At 39.5% G+C, this 18,012-nt stretch overlaps 1 protein-coding gene and 1 pseudogene across 2 annotated transcripts in view; both read left to right on the forward strand.

Annotated features, from left to right (window-relative positions):
• SLC39A11 (solute carrier family 39 member 11) overlaps positions 1–18,012 on the forward strand; it is a 499,961-nt gene that overhangs the window by 299,576 nt on the left and 182,373 nt on the right. The window lies entirely within an intron of this gene.
• On the forward strand, positions 13,781–14,339 carry LOC118845937 (annotated as a pseudogene).

An 18,012-nucleotide genomic window follows, 5' to 3' on the forward strand; every position in this document is an offset into this window, starting at 1 on the left:
TGTACTGTTAAGAGAAGAAGAGAGGTGGAAGGACAGATGGTTGGGGTGAGAGTGGAATCTTGAAGTTTATAATCTTAAATGAGGTAGGGTTCTTTGTGATGCTGAAGGATAAGGTGTGACTGTGAGAGTATATAGGTAAAAATAGAATTTAAAAGGAAGTGGTGGGTTGGAGCTAAGGAGGTTGAGAAATTGTGAAGTCATCTGTAAGAGGAAATAGCATAAATACTGACACCGTGGGGGATGATGGTTGGCAATTGAATAGGAAGAAAGTCTGCAAGCCAGGGGTCAACATCATCCTTGGGGAATTCAATTCATTTGAATGTTTGAAATGCTCGTTGATCAAGTTTAATTCTGTAAGCATTCATCAAGTACTAAATACTGTGCTTAATACAGACATAGGAGATACAAAGACAAAAATTAAAATATCTCCTGCTCTCAACAAGCTTGCATTCTATTAAAGCAGACAATACCAAAAATAAATATAATACTGATATGTGTGTTTGTGTGTGTACGTGTACATGTACATGTGCATGTACACATACACACATCTATCCCTCTGTCTTTGGGAGAAGAATGTCCTGGATATATGCATATGTGTGTGTGTGTGTGTGTGTGTGTGTGTGTGTGTGTGTAATATATAATGTGTGTATGACAGCAACAAGGATGGGGGAAAGGATGTTATAAACTGTATTAAATTTTAGGGAAGAGATGTTAATGTTATTTAGGAAAAGCGTAGACAATCCTTTGTTGCCTTATTTGCAGGGATCCTTGTGAATTAGATGTTTGACAGAACAGGGACTTGTATAAAACAAAACCCTTATTTTTTTACCGTGCTTTGGAGATGAGTTTATTTTATCATTGGTCACTATGGCAAAAAGAGACATGGAGGGACAGCTTGTATGCCTTCAGAAGAGCAAGGCATTTAGTTTTAATTGTTCTGGTTGTCTTAGCCTTCTGTTCCTAGGAGACTGTATATTGTGCTTTTGAAAGAAATTCTTAAGCTCTTAATCAAATGTGATTTTGTTGTGGGGATCTGAAAGCCAGGGGTTTTCAGTCCTTTACATTTATAATATTTCCTTTTGGCTGGAGGCAAGTTGGATTTTGACTCATTAAAGCAGAGCTTATTTAGATACAGGTTGAGGGGAGAAGCTAAAGATTTGTTGATGTTTCAGGGTTAAGTGCCTCAAAAGTGAACTGGGTTTATAGATTGGACCCTGCGCAAACTCCACTTAATGCCATGGCTGTATTGTGGGCCCCCCAGGCTCAGAGTGAAAGTCAATGGTAACTGTTTCTCTTTGGAACAGCTACCCTGAGGGTCTTCCCCTCCCAGTTGGATTTTTTTTCTTTTTTCTAATTAAAGGGGCTGTCCCTTGACTCACTTCTTAAAGAGGCCTATTCATTGAAGGAGTGTTACCACACTCTAAGTGAATACATGAAAAGGCCTTAGCCTAAAAGGGCTAGGGTCTCCCATTGCATCCTGGTCATCTCCAGTTATCCTGATGAATATCAGGTCACTGGATCCAGATGGCTCTCGGGGAGAAAGTGAGACTAGTGACCTTGCACAGCCCTCCCTCACTCAAATCAAAGTCACCTGCAAGTCATGTCATCATCTCCCTCATGTCATGTTTCTCTTCAAAAACAAAGGACAAACACAACAGCCTCAATGGTGAAATGCAGGTTCATGTTGCCTTTTGGTGCAGTGAATAGAGCACTGAATATGTAGTAAGGAAGGGTTGAGTTCAAATCCTGCCTTTTTAGCTGTGTGACCCTGGGCAAGTAACTTCATCTCTGTCTGCCTCAATTTTCTCATCTGCAAATTGGGAAGAATAATAGCACCTGCCTGTCAGGATTGTTGTAAGGATAAAATTAGGTAACAGCTGCAAAGCACTTATTAAACCATATGGTGCCATGTAAATGCTGGCTGTCATTATTATTATTGTGAACACTTTCATTAGTCTTGCCCTAGCAATTCCCCCACACTGTTAGCTTTATCATCCTAATTTACCCTCCCCTAGAAAATTTTCTATATCTCTGAAAGCCATTGAATTCCTTAGACATCTTCCTCCTCTGGACTCTTATCAAGTGAGAGCCTCAGGATAGTGACAAAGGGAGGCATATTGTGAACTTTGTTTTACTAGGAGAAAAACGGAGTAAAACCACAGAAAGAGAAGTGAGCCCCTGAGTCCCAAGGCCACAATACTCCAGACAACCACCATTCTTACTGGCCTTGAAATCAAATTTGAATAAAGTCGTAAGTGCTCATCGTGCACGAAGGTCATTAGGAAGGTCACTGCTATAGCCATGTGGAGGGATTAGAGGCCATTAGTGGAGAGGCATGAAGAGGTAAGGGCTGAAGAAGGTTGAGAGCAGTAGGGATAGAAAGCAGGACTGGATGTGAGAGATGCTGTGAGGTAGAAATTATGGAATTTGACAACCAAGTGCTTATGAGGGAGAGAAAAGAGCCAAAACTGTCTCCAAGGTCATCAGCCTACGTGACTTGGAGGAAACAGCACTTCTATCAATAGAAATGGGAAGAAATCAGAAGCTAGAGAGTGAGCCAATAAACAGGAATGGATTATGGCGTTTCTATTAGTCCAGATCCAAGTTCAAGTGGAATACTCTATTATTGTAGTTTATGCCTCTGGGGAAGCTGGCAGAACCACCCCCTGGTCAATGTTCCCCACCCGCCCCCTACCAGCCACTGCTGTCCACTACTCTGTATCTCAGCAAGCTGAGAAGGGGAAAATGTTCTCAGTGGCCCAATCCATCGGGACATAGACTGACCTTTTATAAAGGAGCAAGCAGAATACCTCCTAAAGTGGTGGTAGGTTAATGACGGGTTGTGTTGTTGTGTTTGTCCTTCATTTTTGCAAAAGGACCGTGGACATGACTTGTAACTGACTTTGATTGAGTGAGGGAGGGCTGTGCAGGGTCACCAGCCTCAGTTTCTCCTCCAAAGCCACCTGGATCCAGTGACCAGATATTCATCAGGATGACTAGAGATGGCCCAGGATGCAGTGGGAGACCCTGGCCCTTTTAGGCTAAGGCCTTTTCATGTATTCACTTAGAGTGAGGTAACACTCCTTCAATGAATAGGCCTCTTTAAGAAGTGAGTCAAGGGACAGCCCCTTTAATTAGAAAAAAGAAAAAAAAATCCAACTGGGAGGGGAAGACCCTCAGGGTAGCTGTTCCAAAGAGAAGCAGTTACCTTTGACTTTCACTCTGAGCCTGGGGGGCCCACAACACAGCCATTACATTAAGTGGAGCTTGGAGTTCACTCCGAAGCTTAATGACAGGCATCTGCTAGCTGCTGGGATGAAATCCCTCTGGAATTCTCTCTAATTTATTCTGTATGTTTCTTTTGTGTAGAGTTGTTTTCATTCTGTCCCTCTCCCCCATGAGACCATGAGCTTTCTGAGGGTAGGGGCTGTGTTTTTGTCTTTTTTTGTATCCTCAGCATTTAGCACCTAGATATATAAATTCTTATTGACCTGACTTGATAGTTTCTCACTTCCTTCTCTTTGTGGAGCCTAGTAATGCCTAGAGGCAGTTACCTCTTGAGAAGATCTTTTTTCTTCCTCAAAGGCTACCACATTAAATTTTAAAATTTGGAAGAAACTCTGTGTGGGTGTGAATATCCCTCCAGGATTGTTTTTTGACTCAGCTAGCAAACTTTAGCTGCAGGAAAGGAAGCCCCATGTCTGATTTCTGCATTGATGCTCACAGTCACTTGCGACCCAGCTGGTCACCAGCCCCTTCCCTGTTGCATACCTATCAGAAAAACTACTGTACCCTACACCTCCTAATTTGGAGGTCACTCCCATAGCTGGCCTTGTGCAGTTGGATCAGTCCAGGAGAGAAGCATGGATATAAGGTGTATGGGTTGGTGGGTGTGAGCATTTGCTAGAAGGAGCAGGAACGACCGTGAGATAGAAAACAAGGTCCTTGGAGATTCTTGCTTCTCCTGACAAATATTCTGTTGTCTCTCTCTAAAGCAGCTCTTTACCAGAAGTCCATGATCTCGTTTTAAAAATATTTTAATAAGTATTTCAATGGAATTAGTTTCCTTTGTAATCATACGTATTTAATTTTATGTATTTAAAATGTTCATAGGAGAGATCTGTAGGCTTCACGGACTGCTAGAGGCATCCCCAACACAAAAAAGTTAAGAACCCAAACCCCATCAAAGTTACAAATCTCTAGCCCTGAAAAGGAACTCAAAGGTTAGGAAATCGTATATGCTTCAGTTTCAAGAGTCAAAGACCACCTGCGCTTAGAACAAAAGCACCATCTTGGAGTCACAATAACCCAGTGCTTTGCCCCTCTGACTAGTTAAGTTTGAAGATTGCTTCTGGTTTATTTAAAAGGGTTCAGAAACATTGTGATATTCTCCTTTAATTATGAGAATCTAAATGGGAAGCCTGGCATTATAATTAGCACAGACTCCTGCATGGGATGACATTTTGCTCAACATAACATGTTCTTGAGAGTGCACTCTAACAGAAGCTGGTAGCAGCATTTCCAGATTATATCATGGGATCTGAGAACTGAAACTGGCAGAAACTCTCTGGAAACGAAATCATGATTTGGGGGTATGGGTTCCTGAAGTACCATCTTAGAGAAGTAAGAGTTACGCTTGAGTTGTATCCCTGCTTCTTTTTCCTCACTGTCCTCCCCTGTGCACATGCAGAGCCACCTATTGTCAGTTGTGGGATCACAACTAAAATCCGTGATACCTTTCTCCCAACCTAGTAGCTCATGCTGTCCTCTCACCTGCTTTTATAAATGAATGGGAAACAGATTTCTATGTTGTTTTTATTGTGCTTGTTTTTAAGACTGCTAGCTTGAACAGCTCTTGAAATTAATCAATCAAAAAGGCACTTTAAACATTTACTATGTGCCAGGCACTTGGTGCTAAGCATTGAGCGTACAAAAACAAACAATGTCAGTCCCTACCCTTGAGGAGCTTACGTTCTCATAGAAAGTCAATGTATAAACATTAAGAACTATCATTCACTCTGCAAGTATTTGTTAAGCTCCTTCTATGTGCCAGGCATGGCGACCATTACTGGAGGTACTGCCCTTGAGTAGTTCACATTGTAATGAAGGACACAATATGTAAATAACTAGGTATATACAAGATGTATAGAGTAGAGGGGAGGCAATGGGTGGGGGGATAGCAGTTAGGGGGACCAGGAAAAGCCTTCTGCAAAAGGTGAGATTTGTGCTATTTTAAAGAGAGTCAAGGAAACTAAAAGGTGTAGGTAAGGAGAGAGAGAATTCCAGGGATGGTCTACAGCCTGAGACATAGACATGTATAAGTATTTAAAAAAATAAGGGAAAAATCTTAAACAGTTTAGAAAACAGGAAATCTTGCAGTGACTTGCATTGAGTTTATGATGATTGTATTTCTGCCACAACCAAGTGACTGGTAACAATCTGTTTTCCAAGTGTAGGTTGTCCTCCTGGGGGAGGAGATAAATGGACTTAAGGAATATCTGGCCACACTCCCAAGTTGTTCAAGTCAATGAAGTGTTGCTAAAGGAAAGAGAAACAGGGCTTTATGGGGGGCGGGGAGGAAGGGAAAGGACAGCTGCACAATTAGAACTAAAAAACTAACCATATTTTAGACTCTTTCTGAAGAGGAGGGAGTAGGAGCTGGATGCTCCTAGGAGGAAGAAGCTTCTTGTCCTCAAAAGAATGCTATAGCAGAACCATCCAGGCTGTCAGATGAGAGATCATCCTGTGAGGGGCCGAGAAAGAATTGAAGAGGAGTCGTTTATTGGCAATTCCCTGTTCAGGGGCACTAAGGCACATCTTGACTGACCCAATGATGACAGTAGTCTGTCGCCTTTCTAGGCATTTATCCATGATGTTACAGAAAACCTCTCTAAACTTACCAGAATAGTTGGCTGATAACCACTTCTGGTGACTCATGAGGGCACAAACCCAAGAAGGACCCCAAGAAGTATTGCCAAAGATTATGAAATTTTGGGAAATAAAGAGTAGACCACAGGGTTTTCCTCACTGTTCGGTATTTACAAATGAAGACAAGGGATGAAGAAGAGAAAAATTAATTTGGGAAGCAAACAGATGGTGGTGACCGAGGATAGGATTCGGATTAATGGACCACCACTTAAAATATATAGGAATAACAGATTCCAAATCAAGGATATAATAAACTTAACAAAGGCTGATGAGAAAGTACTTGCTAGGTGTCTTATGAATCTAATCAAATGAGTTTTACATTTAAAAAAAATCCAGGAGCGAGAGAGAGAGAGACTGCCTATGTATCACTGCCAAGCAACATAACATGGAGAATAACTACATTGAAGGAAGAGAATAGAAATGGAGAAACCCAGACGTACATAAGAGACAAAATTCAAGAAAGGAGCCAGTAGTAAAGCCCATGGCCTCAAATGCCCATACACAGATGCCCACAGTTTAAACTATGAACTAGGACTAGAGTTCCTAATACAAGGAGGCAAATTTGATCTCATTGGTGTCAGTAGGTTTGTTGGGATGGAATCTGTGACTAGAATATAACCTTGGATATGTGTACAACACACACACACACACACACACACACACACACACACACACTCACACTCTACAAGGGGAAACGTAAATTAAGAATATATGCATATGCGAAGAAATCTAGGAACCACAGAGAAGAAGCATGGAGGAGGCTATTTGGGTGAAGGTCAATGAAGGCAGAATCAGAAGTAATTTTGTTATTGGAGTATGTAATCTATAAACCATCTGGCAGAAAGAGAAAATGAATGAGGAACCTGGGAAACAGATCAGAGCTGTGACCTAGAACACAATATAGCAGTGTTAGGGGACTTCACTTAACCAGACATCTACTGGAGTTCTTTCTCTGCCAAAAGACACTGCTCTTAGTGATGATTTCATCCTTTAAAAATATTGAGAAAACAACAAGGGCCTAATGTATTTTGATTCTGATCTCATTAGCAGTAAGAAACTGATTGCTGGGATGTAGCTGATAGGAACCCTGGGAAGGAAGTGACCATTTACTGCTGGAGTTTGTGGTGGAAAAGAAGAGGCCATCTGAGCATAGGCTGATATGCATCCTAGATTGGGAAAAAGTAGATTTTAGAGGGTTTGGGAAGCGTACTTAGTATCTCCTGGACTAAAATTATTCAAGGAAACTCATCTCAAGAGGAGAGGGAGATGCTACAGAATGAAATTCTGAACAGAAAAAGAAACAAGTCCAATAAAGAGGGAAAATTTGAAATATATGAAGAAACCCATGTAGATATGCAGGGAACTTAACAAACTACTTATGAAAATATGGAAGATAGAAATAAATCCTGGTAACAAAGGATGGATACAAGAGTATCCTATAAAAATAGTGTCAGGAGTGCTGAAACTCAGAATGAACTGAGGCTGGTGAGGGAAGCCAAGGACAAAAAGGGATTTTTTAAAGCTATTTTGAGCACTCATGACAGAAAATGCTATCCACATCCAGAAAAAGAGCTATGGTGTCTGAATGCAGGTTTGAGCATATTATTTTCACTTTTTTCTTGTTTTTTGTGGCTTTTCCCTTTTATTCTGTTTCTTTTCACAACATGACTAATGTGGCCATAGGTTTCCATGATTGCACATGTATAACCTATATCAGATTGCTTGCCGTCTTCAGGAAGGGGAACGGAAGGGAGGAGAAAAATTTGGAACTCAAAATCTTATAAAAATGAATGTTGAAAATGATCTTTACATGTAATTGGAAAAAAACAAAATACCATTTATAAAAAAAGCTATTTTGAGAGTAAAAAGGAGGTTCAAAGAAGGCACAAAACTGCTTGGGGCGAATAGTAGGATGATAACTGATAACAGAGAGAAGTCAGAGTTGCTCAGTGTTTACTCTTTTTTCTCTGTTTTCTCTGTAAGGGTGATCTTTGTACAGAATAAAAATGACTTAGAGATAAGAATGGATGCCAAGTTGATAATAAGAAGACACCTGGTTGTCCCTGATGAATTTAAGTCACCTGGTCCAGATTAATTTCAGCCTGAGGTATTAAGAGAATTGGCAGGTGCACTTGCTGTGCCATAATCAGTGGTAGTATTTGAAAGATTGTTTAAAAATGGGAGAAGTACCGTAAGATTAGAGATAGGCAAGTGTTCCCATTTTCAAAAAGCGAAAAGCATCAGTAAACTTATCTTTGATTCCTGAGAAAGTTCTCAAGTAGAATATTAAAGAAATGGATAATAAACATCTAGAAAGGGAAGCAGTGATTACAAAGAGTCCATATGGCTTGATCCAGAACAGTCCATGCCAAACTCACCTTATTTCCTTATTTGACAAAATTATTAAACCTATGAAAAGAAGAGGGGAATGCTATAGATATAGTTTGCCTAGATTTTAGACAAATATCTGGTTAAGTTTTTCATGTCATTTTTGTGGCAAAGAGAGATATGTGAATTAGAAGATAATATGGTTAGATTCAGAATTTTTGAATGACCAGACTTAAAAAGTAACTGTTAATGGTTCAGGGTCAACATGGCAGGAAGCCTCCAGTGGAGTATCCCAGGGAGCTGTGGTTGCTCTCAAGTGATGTAACCTTTTTTTTCCAGTCTTAGATAAAGACATTGATATGTGCTTATGAAATTTGTACATGACACCAAGCTGGAGAGGTAGCTAACCTATTGGATGATAGGCTAGAGCAGAACTGTCCAAAACACTGCCTGTGTCCACCACAAGCACAGAAGTCAACACAAATGCTTTAGTTAAAGCATATATGTCAGTTTCCATGCCTGTAATAAACACAGGCAGGCTGCATAAAATTGCACCACGGGTGCATGCGGCCGCACTTTATACAGCCCTGGGCTAGAGCATTGGGCTGAATCCAATAAAGTGAATTTTAGTAGGGATAAATCTCAAATCTTATTCTTGGGTTAAAATGAATGATCTTTACAAGTAACAGAATGGGGGAAGCATGGTAGACAGTAGTTGTCTGAAAAAGATCTGAGGGTCTTAGTAAGCTACAAATTCGATAAGAATCAGCAACCTGTGTAAATAAAAAAAAAATCTAATATCTTAGAGAGGCATAGCTTCCAGAATTAAGGAGGTGCTAATATTTATACTCTGCCTTGTTTGAACCACCTCTGGGATACTGGGTTCAGTTCAGGGACAGTGATGAATTGGCATGTGTGCGGAAAAGGATAACCAGGATGGTGAGGGGTGCTGTCATCTGAGGATCAGTTGGGTGAACTGGGGATATTTAGCTTAAGGAAGAGAAGACTGAGAGGGTGATATGATAGCGGCCTTCAAGTCTTTATCATGTAGGAGAAATTTAACTTGTTCTGCCCGACCCCCAAAGAGAACAACCAGGAGCAATAGATTGGAAGTTACAAGTAGGCAGATTTAAACTTGATTTCATGAAAAATTTTCTAAGAAGTAGAGGAATTCAAAAGTGGAGTGGACTACCTTGAGGGGAGGTAAATTCCCCCTCCCCCTTTTTAGACTGACTCAAGCAGAGTCTGGATGACTCCTGGGGCATATTCACCCCGGGGATTCATTTTCCATCTGGATTAGACTAGATAGGCCCTGAGGTTCCAGCCTGCTCTCAAGATTCTATAAGTCTGTGAAATGGCAGATGGCTCATTAGTCTAACTTCATCCTGGGTTCCACTGGCTATTAACTGAGTGCTGTTCTTCAGTAAAGATACCCTAGGAGTCAGAGGTAACTTTTATCAGCAACAATTCAAACCCCAGGATCTCATTTTCTGCCCGGCTGACTTAAGCCTCTGCTCTTCTTCTATTTTGTTGCACAGTTCAATGAGAAATGAGTATAAACCTGTTTCCACTACTTGGAAAACAGCTCCAAGTTCCTAAGTCACCAAGAGCAGGCCCATCTTCCTAGGTGAAAGATCATCTCACTGACAAGTAATTCCCAGAACCAGCCTCAGATACTGACTTTATATTGATGAGGCCCTCTCCTTAGGGTCTTTGCTGAACAAGTAATTGCTGTGTGCTTTCTGCCAAGCATGCAAAGGGAAAGTGTTATTAATGCTTAGCAACTGTACTGTATCTTGTCTTTTGGGAGTAGGAAGGGGAATGGAACTTCTCAGAATTACCCAACATACCAGGAATATCACTGGTCGAGGAGTCAGCTGCTTGTGTAGACTGGCCTTTTTTCAGATGCTTGTCAATTTATTTAGAAGCCAAAACTGGCAACAGATCGGATAATCTGATGTGAATGTTTAGAGTGTCAGAATTCAGAACTGCTGGTTTATATTCATATATGCAGAGTTCAGTGGCATATTAATTATGTATTTAATAAGTTTCTGCTTATTTTAATTCACCTTCAGCTCCATGGTGATTGATATGGTGAGGAACTGAAATCAATTAAAATATTGCCTGTGTTGTACAAATTTTTTTGGTTATTTTTTTAAAATTTATTTAAACTTTTTTTTTGGTTATTCTTTCCTTGGTAAGCATTATCAAACAAGAGCATTTCTATAGACACAGAACAGAAAAAAGAATATTGTGCATGGCATCATGAATCTCCATTATGGGTCGTTTGCATTTTTACAAACGATATAACTTAAACACATTAGTTTTAAAACTGTCCGGCTTGTGTGTCTCCTTATGAACCTCCTTCTATTCTTTTCTATTTATTTTTTAAAATGCTATAATGAATTTCTTTTTTGTATCCCTGCTGTTAATTTCTTTTACTATCACACCCCCTTCAAATAAAAAACAGCAGCACCTCCATTGTATCAAGCAACACAAGTCTACAAGTTGGTCATGTCCAAAAATGTTTATCTCAATCTGCCCCACTATCCTCCCACCTCTGTGTCAAGTGATGTGTAGCATGCTTTGTTAAGGGTCTTCTGGAATGGTAGTTGGTCATTGTATTGGTGAGAGTTCTGAAATTTTAAAAATTATTTTTCTTTATAATATTTTAGTTATCTTATGAATTTTCTGCTTTTATTCACCTTTCTTTACATTCAAGTGTCTCTGAATGCATTGCATTTGTCATTTCTTATGTATAATAATATTCCATTGCATTTACATACCATAATTTTCCACTCCCCGGTTGATGGGCGGACTCTTAATTTCTAGCTCTTTGCTACAACAAAAAGTGCTGCTATAAATAATTCTGTACATATGGAAACTCCTTATTTCTTTAATTGCTTTGGGGTATATGCCTAGCAGTAGTTCTTCTCAGTTAAGAGATATGCACAGTTTAGTGACTTTGGGAGAATATTTCCAGATTCTTTCCAGAATGGTTAGGCCAAGTCTTCACTCTACCAGCAATGCATTAGTCTATCTGTCCTCCCACAGCCTTTCATTTTTGCAAATCTGAGAAGGCACCTAATTGTTTTTATTTGCACTTTTTCTTATTATTAGTGATTTTGAACATTTTTTCCCCTTTGGCCTAGATCCCTTTCTTTAAGAACTGCCTGCTCCTATCCTTTGGCCATTTATCTATTGGGAAATGCCTCTTTGCCTTATATATTTGAAGCCATTTACCATAATACCTTAGATGTCAGATGTCCATGCTGACCAGCCCAGTACTCTGCTTGTCACCATCATCATTGAGTAGACTGGATCCCTTGGACCATGTTAGTATGTACAGGAAAAAGCAGAGGTTGTGTGTGCGTGTGTGTGTGTGTATGACAGAGTTAAGGTTTGCCACAGAGAACTAGCACAGTAACATGTATTTTTCACAGTTAACTGTTTCCCTTCCAATTTTACCTGTATGATTTTATTTGTGCAGAAGCCTTTCAGTTTTAAGTTATCAAACTTGTCCATTTCTTCTATGAACGTTTGGACCTTCTAGTCCCAATGTTTTTCTGATTGACTGCATCTCAGGTTGGTAATTTTCAATTTAGCTCCATACTTAATGTGTACGTGTCATGACTTTGTAAAACAACTTCCATGACTTTTGGCTCATATCTTGTCGACATGGAAACCAATACAAAAGTGAAATTACTAATATAGAGTGGGCAGGAAGAAGATGAAGCAAATGGAGATCCATGATTTAATTCCACTTAAAACCCTATATTTTGGTGGTGATGATCACAGACTTTGCTGGACACTTATAATGTAAGGCTTATAATACCATTTAAAAAACACTGGTCCTCTGATCATCTCACTCTGTTGAAAAGGCACAATTATCTCTGCTAAATGTTTTAGCTATTCACTTGTCTGAAAGGTAGGGAGCTCTTTCAAAATCTCTTCCAGCTTCATTAGATTTGGTCGGCTCCTTTTGCACCTAGAAGGTATTGCTTATGTGAGTTTCCTTTCATTTCTTTTCCTGGACTAACCCATGTCATAATAATTTCTTGTACCAAATTCCTGCCTCTGAAAAACTGCCAACCCTTAGCATTATTTCTTCCAAATGTGCCCTGAAGCATTTGGTCTTGGCAACTCAGGACACATGGCTTAGGAATCTCAAAATGAGTGCTGGGGATTCTCTGTTTTCAGCTTTGACAGTTACCTGGCTGTGAGTGCATCCAAGTGGCATCCAAATGACGGTCTGTATGACCACCAGAGAGAGGAAAGGACATTCTAGATGGCCAGGTTGGGTTCCTAGTTCTACTCAGAAATTTAGAGAAGGAACTCATAATTAATAGCTAAAATTGGGTTTGAGGATTCTCTGTAGATATTACTGATTCTTGATATCAATTATCTCTCACCATTAGCTGCAAACTAGATGTAAGAGCTAAGATATTTGGGTTCCAACCCTTTCTGTCAGCAATGAATTCTACATGAGCACAAGTCACGTAGCTTCTCTGGGTCTTAATTGCCTCATCTGTAAGATATATGACCATATGTGTGTCCAACTACATAAATATATATATATATGTATACATGCATTCTATATATATATATATAGATATATACATACATACACACTGTACTTCGTGGGAACATTATGAGGATAAAGTAAAATAAAGAATGTCCAAGTGCTTTGAAAATAAGGGTACAGCCCGAAGAAGTCAAAGACAGAAACAAAGGGCCAATATATACAAAAATATTCGTAACAGCACTCTTTGGGTGGCAAATAATGGAAAAGTAAGTGGATTCTCATTGGCATATGAATGTAATAGAATATTGTGAAACAAAAATTTTGAAAATGAGAAGAAAGTGAAGAGATCTATATGAATAAATGCAGAGTGAAGTAAACAGAACTCAAAGAACAATATATTCAATGACTACAAGCATCTAAGGGGGAAAAATCACAAAAAGGAGTAATTGTTCTTACTAATTGAAAAATTAATGAAGATCTCAGAGAATAATGAAGCCTATTTCCCTCTTCATGTCAAAGAGGCAGGGACAACTAGGGAAGAATGTTCTGAACATTGACAAGAGAGGTCACTCTGCTTAGGTTTTGTTTTTTGTTTTTTAATTTAATTGCCTTTCTTTGTCACAAGAAAGGGTTCAACCTGGAGAAGATAGGAATAGCTTTTTTCAGAAAATTATGATGTAAAAAGCATCAACAAATAGATTCTTTTTTAATAAGAAAGAGAGGGGAGAAAAAGTTCTGGCCTCCCTCCTCTCAGAGAAGTGGAGAATTGTGGGAGTATAATAAAGTATATGCTCTCAGACTAGTCCTTACATGGGTTGGCTTCTCTTGAATGTTCTTCCTTGTTTAAAATATGAGCTCAAGAACTTGGGGAGGGGGAAAGAGTAAGGAGGTTGGAGGCAAAGAGGAGATGAATATGGATAAAAACAAAAGGCAACAAGTTTTTTTTTTTTGAGAAATAAAGGTGCTCTTCCCTTAAGCTGTCCTAGGTGATCATTTAAAATGGTGAGGTGGTCTCTTGATCCAGAGACCCCACAAAATCATGCAAGTCAAGGGGTTCAAATCTATGGGTCCACTTCAAGAATACCCGTGAAACAGCCAAGCTATCAAGGGCATGCATATCTGAAAAGCTACCAAGTATTTGGAAGATGTCACATTGAAGAAACAATGTGTTCCCTTCCGTCAGTATAATGGTGGAGTTGGCAGGTGTGCCCAGGCTAAGCAGTGGGGCTGGACACAGGGTTGTTGGCCCGAAAAGAGTGCCGAATTCTTGCTGCACATGCTTAAAAATGCAGAGAGTCATGCAGAACTGAAGGGTTCGGATGTGGATTCTCTTGTCATTCAGCATATCCAGGTTAACAAGGCTCCCAAAATGCGACAGCGTACTTACAGGGCTCATGGTCGAATCAACCCATGCATGAGTTCTCCTTGCCATATTGAGATGATACTCACTGAAAAGGAACAAATTGTTCCTAAACCAGAAGAGGAGGTTGCTCAAAAGAAAAAGATAAAGCAGCAGAAACTGAAGAAACAAAAGCTCATGGCACAGGAGCAAATATGACATTAGAGTGCAAATAAAAAGAGAAATGAAAACAAACATAAAAAAAAAAGAAGTAAAGGTACGGATAAAGAAAAAGGGTCAGTGTCCGAAATTCTGCTTTGTTTCAGTTGTATGAAGTTAATTATATAACATTCTTCTCATACACTGATTAAAATTCAAAGATGTCATTTTTGTATTTTCTTGATCATTTCCTGGTGAGTAAGAATTGTTTTATTCTTGGTATTTGTGTCCCCTTTGCCTGGCACACTGCCTAGCACATAGTAGATGCTTAATAAATGCTGACTGACTGAATTGTCATCTTTCCCATGACCTTTTTCTCCTCCAGTCCTGCCTGGCACCAAGATATTTGAAGATGTGACTTTCCACAGAAATGACTAGGCCTCGTCCGTAGGTGTAGTCCTCATCTTAAATGCCAGGACTGTCAGATTGGAGGATGGCTTCCTTTGATCTTCTTTGGAGCCTCTTCTTTTCCACAACTTCAGGGAAAAACTGTGACATATAGGACATGTTCTTCCTAGGTGCTTTTCTTCCCCGTTTTCCCCATCTTTCTTTCCTATTCTGTTCCTTTTCCTTCCCTTTTGTCTCCAGGAACCCTGTACTTGGGAGCTGCTCTGACTTCATCCTTTTGATATCTCTAAGGTATTAGGAAGGTAATATGGTACACTGTCTTCTGTATTTTATAAAAAGACCCCAGGAAGAGTGCATTGCTTGGGTGTAGAAATCTATCTTACCATAAAGGAAGGTAGGATGGGAAGGGGATAAGAGAAGGGAGGGAGAGCTGATAGAAGGAAGGGCAAGAGGAAGAAAAAGTCAGAAGCAAAACACTGTTGAGAATGGACAGGGTAAGAGGAGGAGGAGGAGGAGGGGAGAGGGAGAGAGGGAGGGAGGGAAGGAGAGAGGGAGGGAGGGAGGGAGGGAGAGAGAGAGAGAGAGAGAGAGAGAGAGAGAGAGAGAGAGAAGGATAAACAGGGAAATAGGATGGAGGGAAACCCATAGTTGGTAATCACTACTGTGAAAAAAAAATTTACAGTGCGTTTCATTTCTCAAATATAGAAAACTGAGTCAAATTTATAGAAATAAGAGCCATTCTTCAATTGATAAATGGTTAAAAAATATGAACAGGCAGTATTCAGACAAAGTAATCAAAGCTATCTATAGTCATATGAAAAAAAAGTGCAGCAAATAACCATTGATGAGAGAAATGCAAATTAAAATAACTGAAGTACTACTTCCTACCTGTCAGATTGGCTAATATGCCAGAAAAGGAAGATGACAAATGTTGGAGGGGATGTGGGAAAATTAAAACACTAATGTACTATTGGTGAAGTTGTATACTGATTTAACCATTCTGGAGAGAAATCTGGAATTATGCCCAAAGGACCTAAAACCATGCATACCCTTTGACCTGTATCCCAAAGAGATTAATAAAAACCAAAAAGGGAAAGGACCTATGTGTACAAAAATATTTATAACAGTTCTTTTAGTTGTGGCAAAGAATTGGAAATTGAGGGGATGCCAATCAATTGGGGAATGGCTGAACAAGTTGTATATAATTGTGACGGAATGCAATTGTGCTTTAAGAAATGATGAGCAGGATGATTTCAGAAAAACATGGAAAGGCTTTACATGAACTGATGCAAAGTGAAATGAGCAGAAACAGGAAAACATCATACACAGGAACAACAACATTATACAATGGTCTACTATGAATAAGTTAACTACTCTCAGCAATGCAATGATCCAAGACAATTCTGTAGGACTTGTGATGAAAGGTGCCGTTCATCTCCAGAGAAAGAACTGGTAGAGCCTGAATGCCTATCAAAGATACTTTTTCTTTACTTTCTTTATTTTTCTTGGGGTTTTTTTTGTCTGTGTTTTCTTTCACAAAATAACTTACAAGTAAATGTGTTTTGCATGGTTACACATGTATAACCTATGTAAAAATTGCTTGCCTTGTCAATAAAGGGGAGTAATAGAAGGAGGGAGGGAGGGAGAGAATTTGGAACTCAAAATTTGAAAAAATAATGTTAAAATTATTTTTACATTTAATTGGTAAAAAATAAAATATTAAATAAGGGGAAAAAACAAGAGAGAAGGATGTTTTCAGGAAAGATAAGGTTGCCAAGGAAACAAATTCTCTTGTTTTTCCTTGAGGGGCTAGACAGGATAGTAAAGCACTTTGTCATTGACAACTGTCTTCTCCTTTAAAAAACAAAACAAATGGATGGGTTGATTGTGTGGAACAAATTAGAGGCCTTATACAAGATGGACAGCCAAAGTTCTGAGTTTTGTGATGCTCTTTTAATTATTTAAACCTTTTTGTATAAAAATAGATGTAGATCCCTCTCTTTCCCACCAGTTAAAGGGGAATGCATTTTGCAGGTTTGGAACTTTAAACACACATGCTCCTCTTTGTATAACAAAAATAGCCCCATTTTGAAAATTTTGAATTTGAGCCAAATGTCCAATAGTTCTTTTCTTAAGAAGATAGGATTTTCTTTTTAGAAATTCAAAGGTAATTCAAGATACCCCATTACTTTCCAACTCTTTGTACGTATAATCTAATCATCTCTCCTTTTCCTCACTCTCAGAGAGGCAAGGTGGGGGGCTGGGCAATGAATGACTCGAGAGACTTGAGGGAGGGGCTTAACCTATGGCATGGGCAGTTTAGTTGGCATTCTTATGATCCAGGGTCTGCCCTCACTGTCTTTCCCACTAAATCCACCCCTCTTCCAAACTCCCCTGTTATAGAAAGCACCACTATTCCTCTATCACCCAGATTCATAACTCCAGCATTATTCCCAACTCCTCACTCTCCCTCACCACACATACTTCATCAGCTGCCAAATCTTATTGATTCTACCTCTGCAATATCTCTCCCATCTGTTGTTTTCTCTCTAGTCACATGGCCCACCCAGTCCTCCCCTCATCACCTCATTCTTGGACTCTTGCAGTAGCCTTCTAAATTGGCTTCCCTGCTTCATTTCTCTCCTTTCCTCATACGAAGCTGCTATTTTCCTAAAGTGCAAGTCTGACCACATCACTCCCTTACTCAGTAAACTTAAATGACTCTCTGTTGCCTTTAGGATCAAATCTAAATTTCTCTCTTTGGCTGTTAGAGGCCTTAACAACATACCTTCTCTTCAGCCTTCCTTAACGCTGGGGTCCAGTCAGCCTGGCTGCCTTGCTGTTCCTCGGATGTGGCACTGTCCCACATGCCTGAGAATGCATTCCTTCATTACCTCTGGCTTGTAGAATCCTTGTGTCCTTCAAACTTCAGTTCAAGGACCACCTTGAAGCCTCCCCTGATCCCTCCCCAAGTTGCTAGTGACCTTACCCCCATTCCTTTGTATTTATTTTGTTTATACCTCAATACATACGTTATCTCCTCTAATAGAATGTAATCTTCCTGAGGGCAGTGACTTCTTTTTTTCTTTATATACTCAGCACCTGGCACAGTGCCTGTCAAGGAATAGGTGCTAAATAAACCCTTGTTAATTGGTTATTTCTTCCTTACCCCCTTCTAGTTCAACATACTTTTCTTCAATTACCAAAACTCAATATAAGTTTAAAACTATTTCTATACATTTTTTGCTATTTTTTCATAGAATTAATAGGGCATTTTCAAAGCCAATTAGTTCAGTCCCTCCCATTGTCTTGTTTTCTACTGTTT

The sequence above is a fragment of the Trichosurus vulpecula genome, chromosome 4 (genome assembly GCF_011100635.1).
Source record: "Trichosurus vulpecula isolate mTriVul1 chromosome 4, mTriVul1.pri, whole genome shotgun sequence".
NCBI classification, from domain to species: Eukaryota; Metazoa; Chordata; class Mammalia; order Diprotodontia; family Phalangeridae; genus Trichosurus; species Trichosurus vulpecula.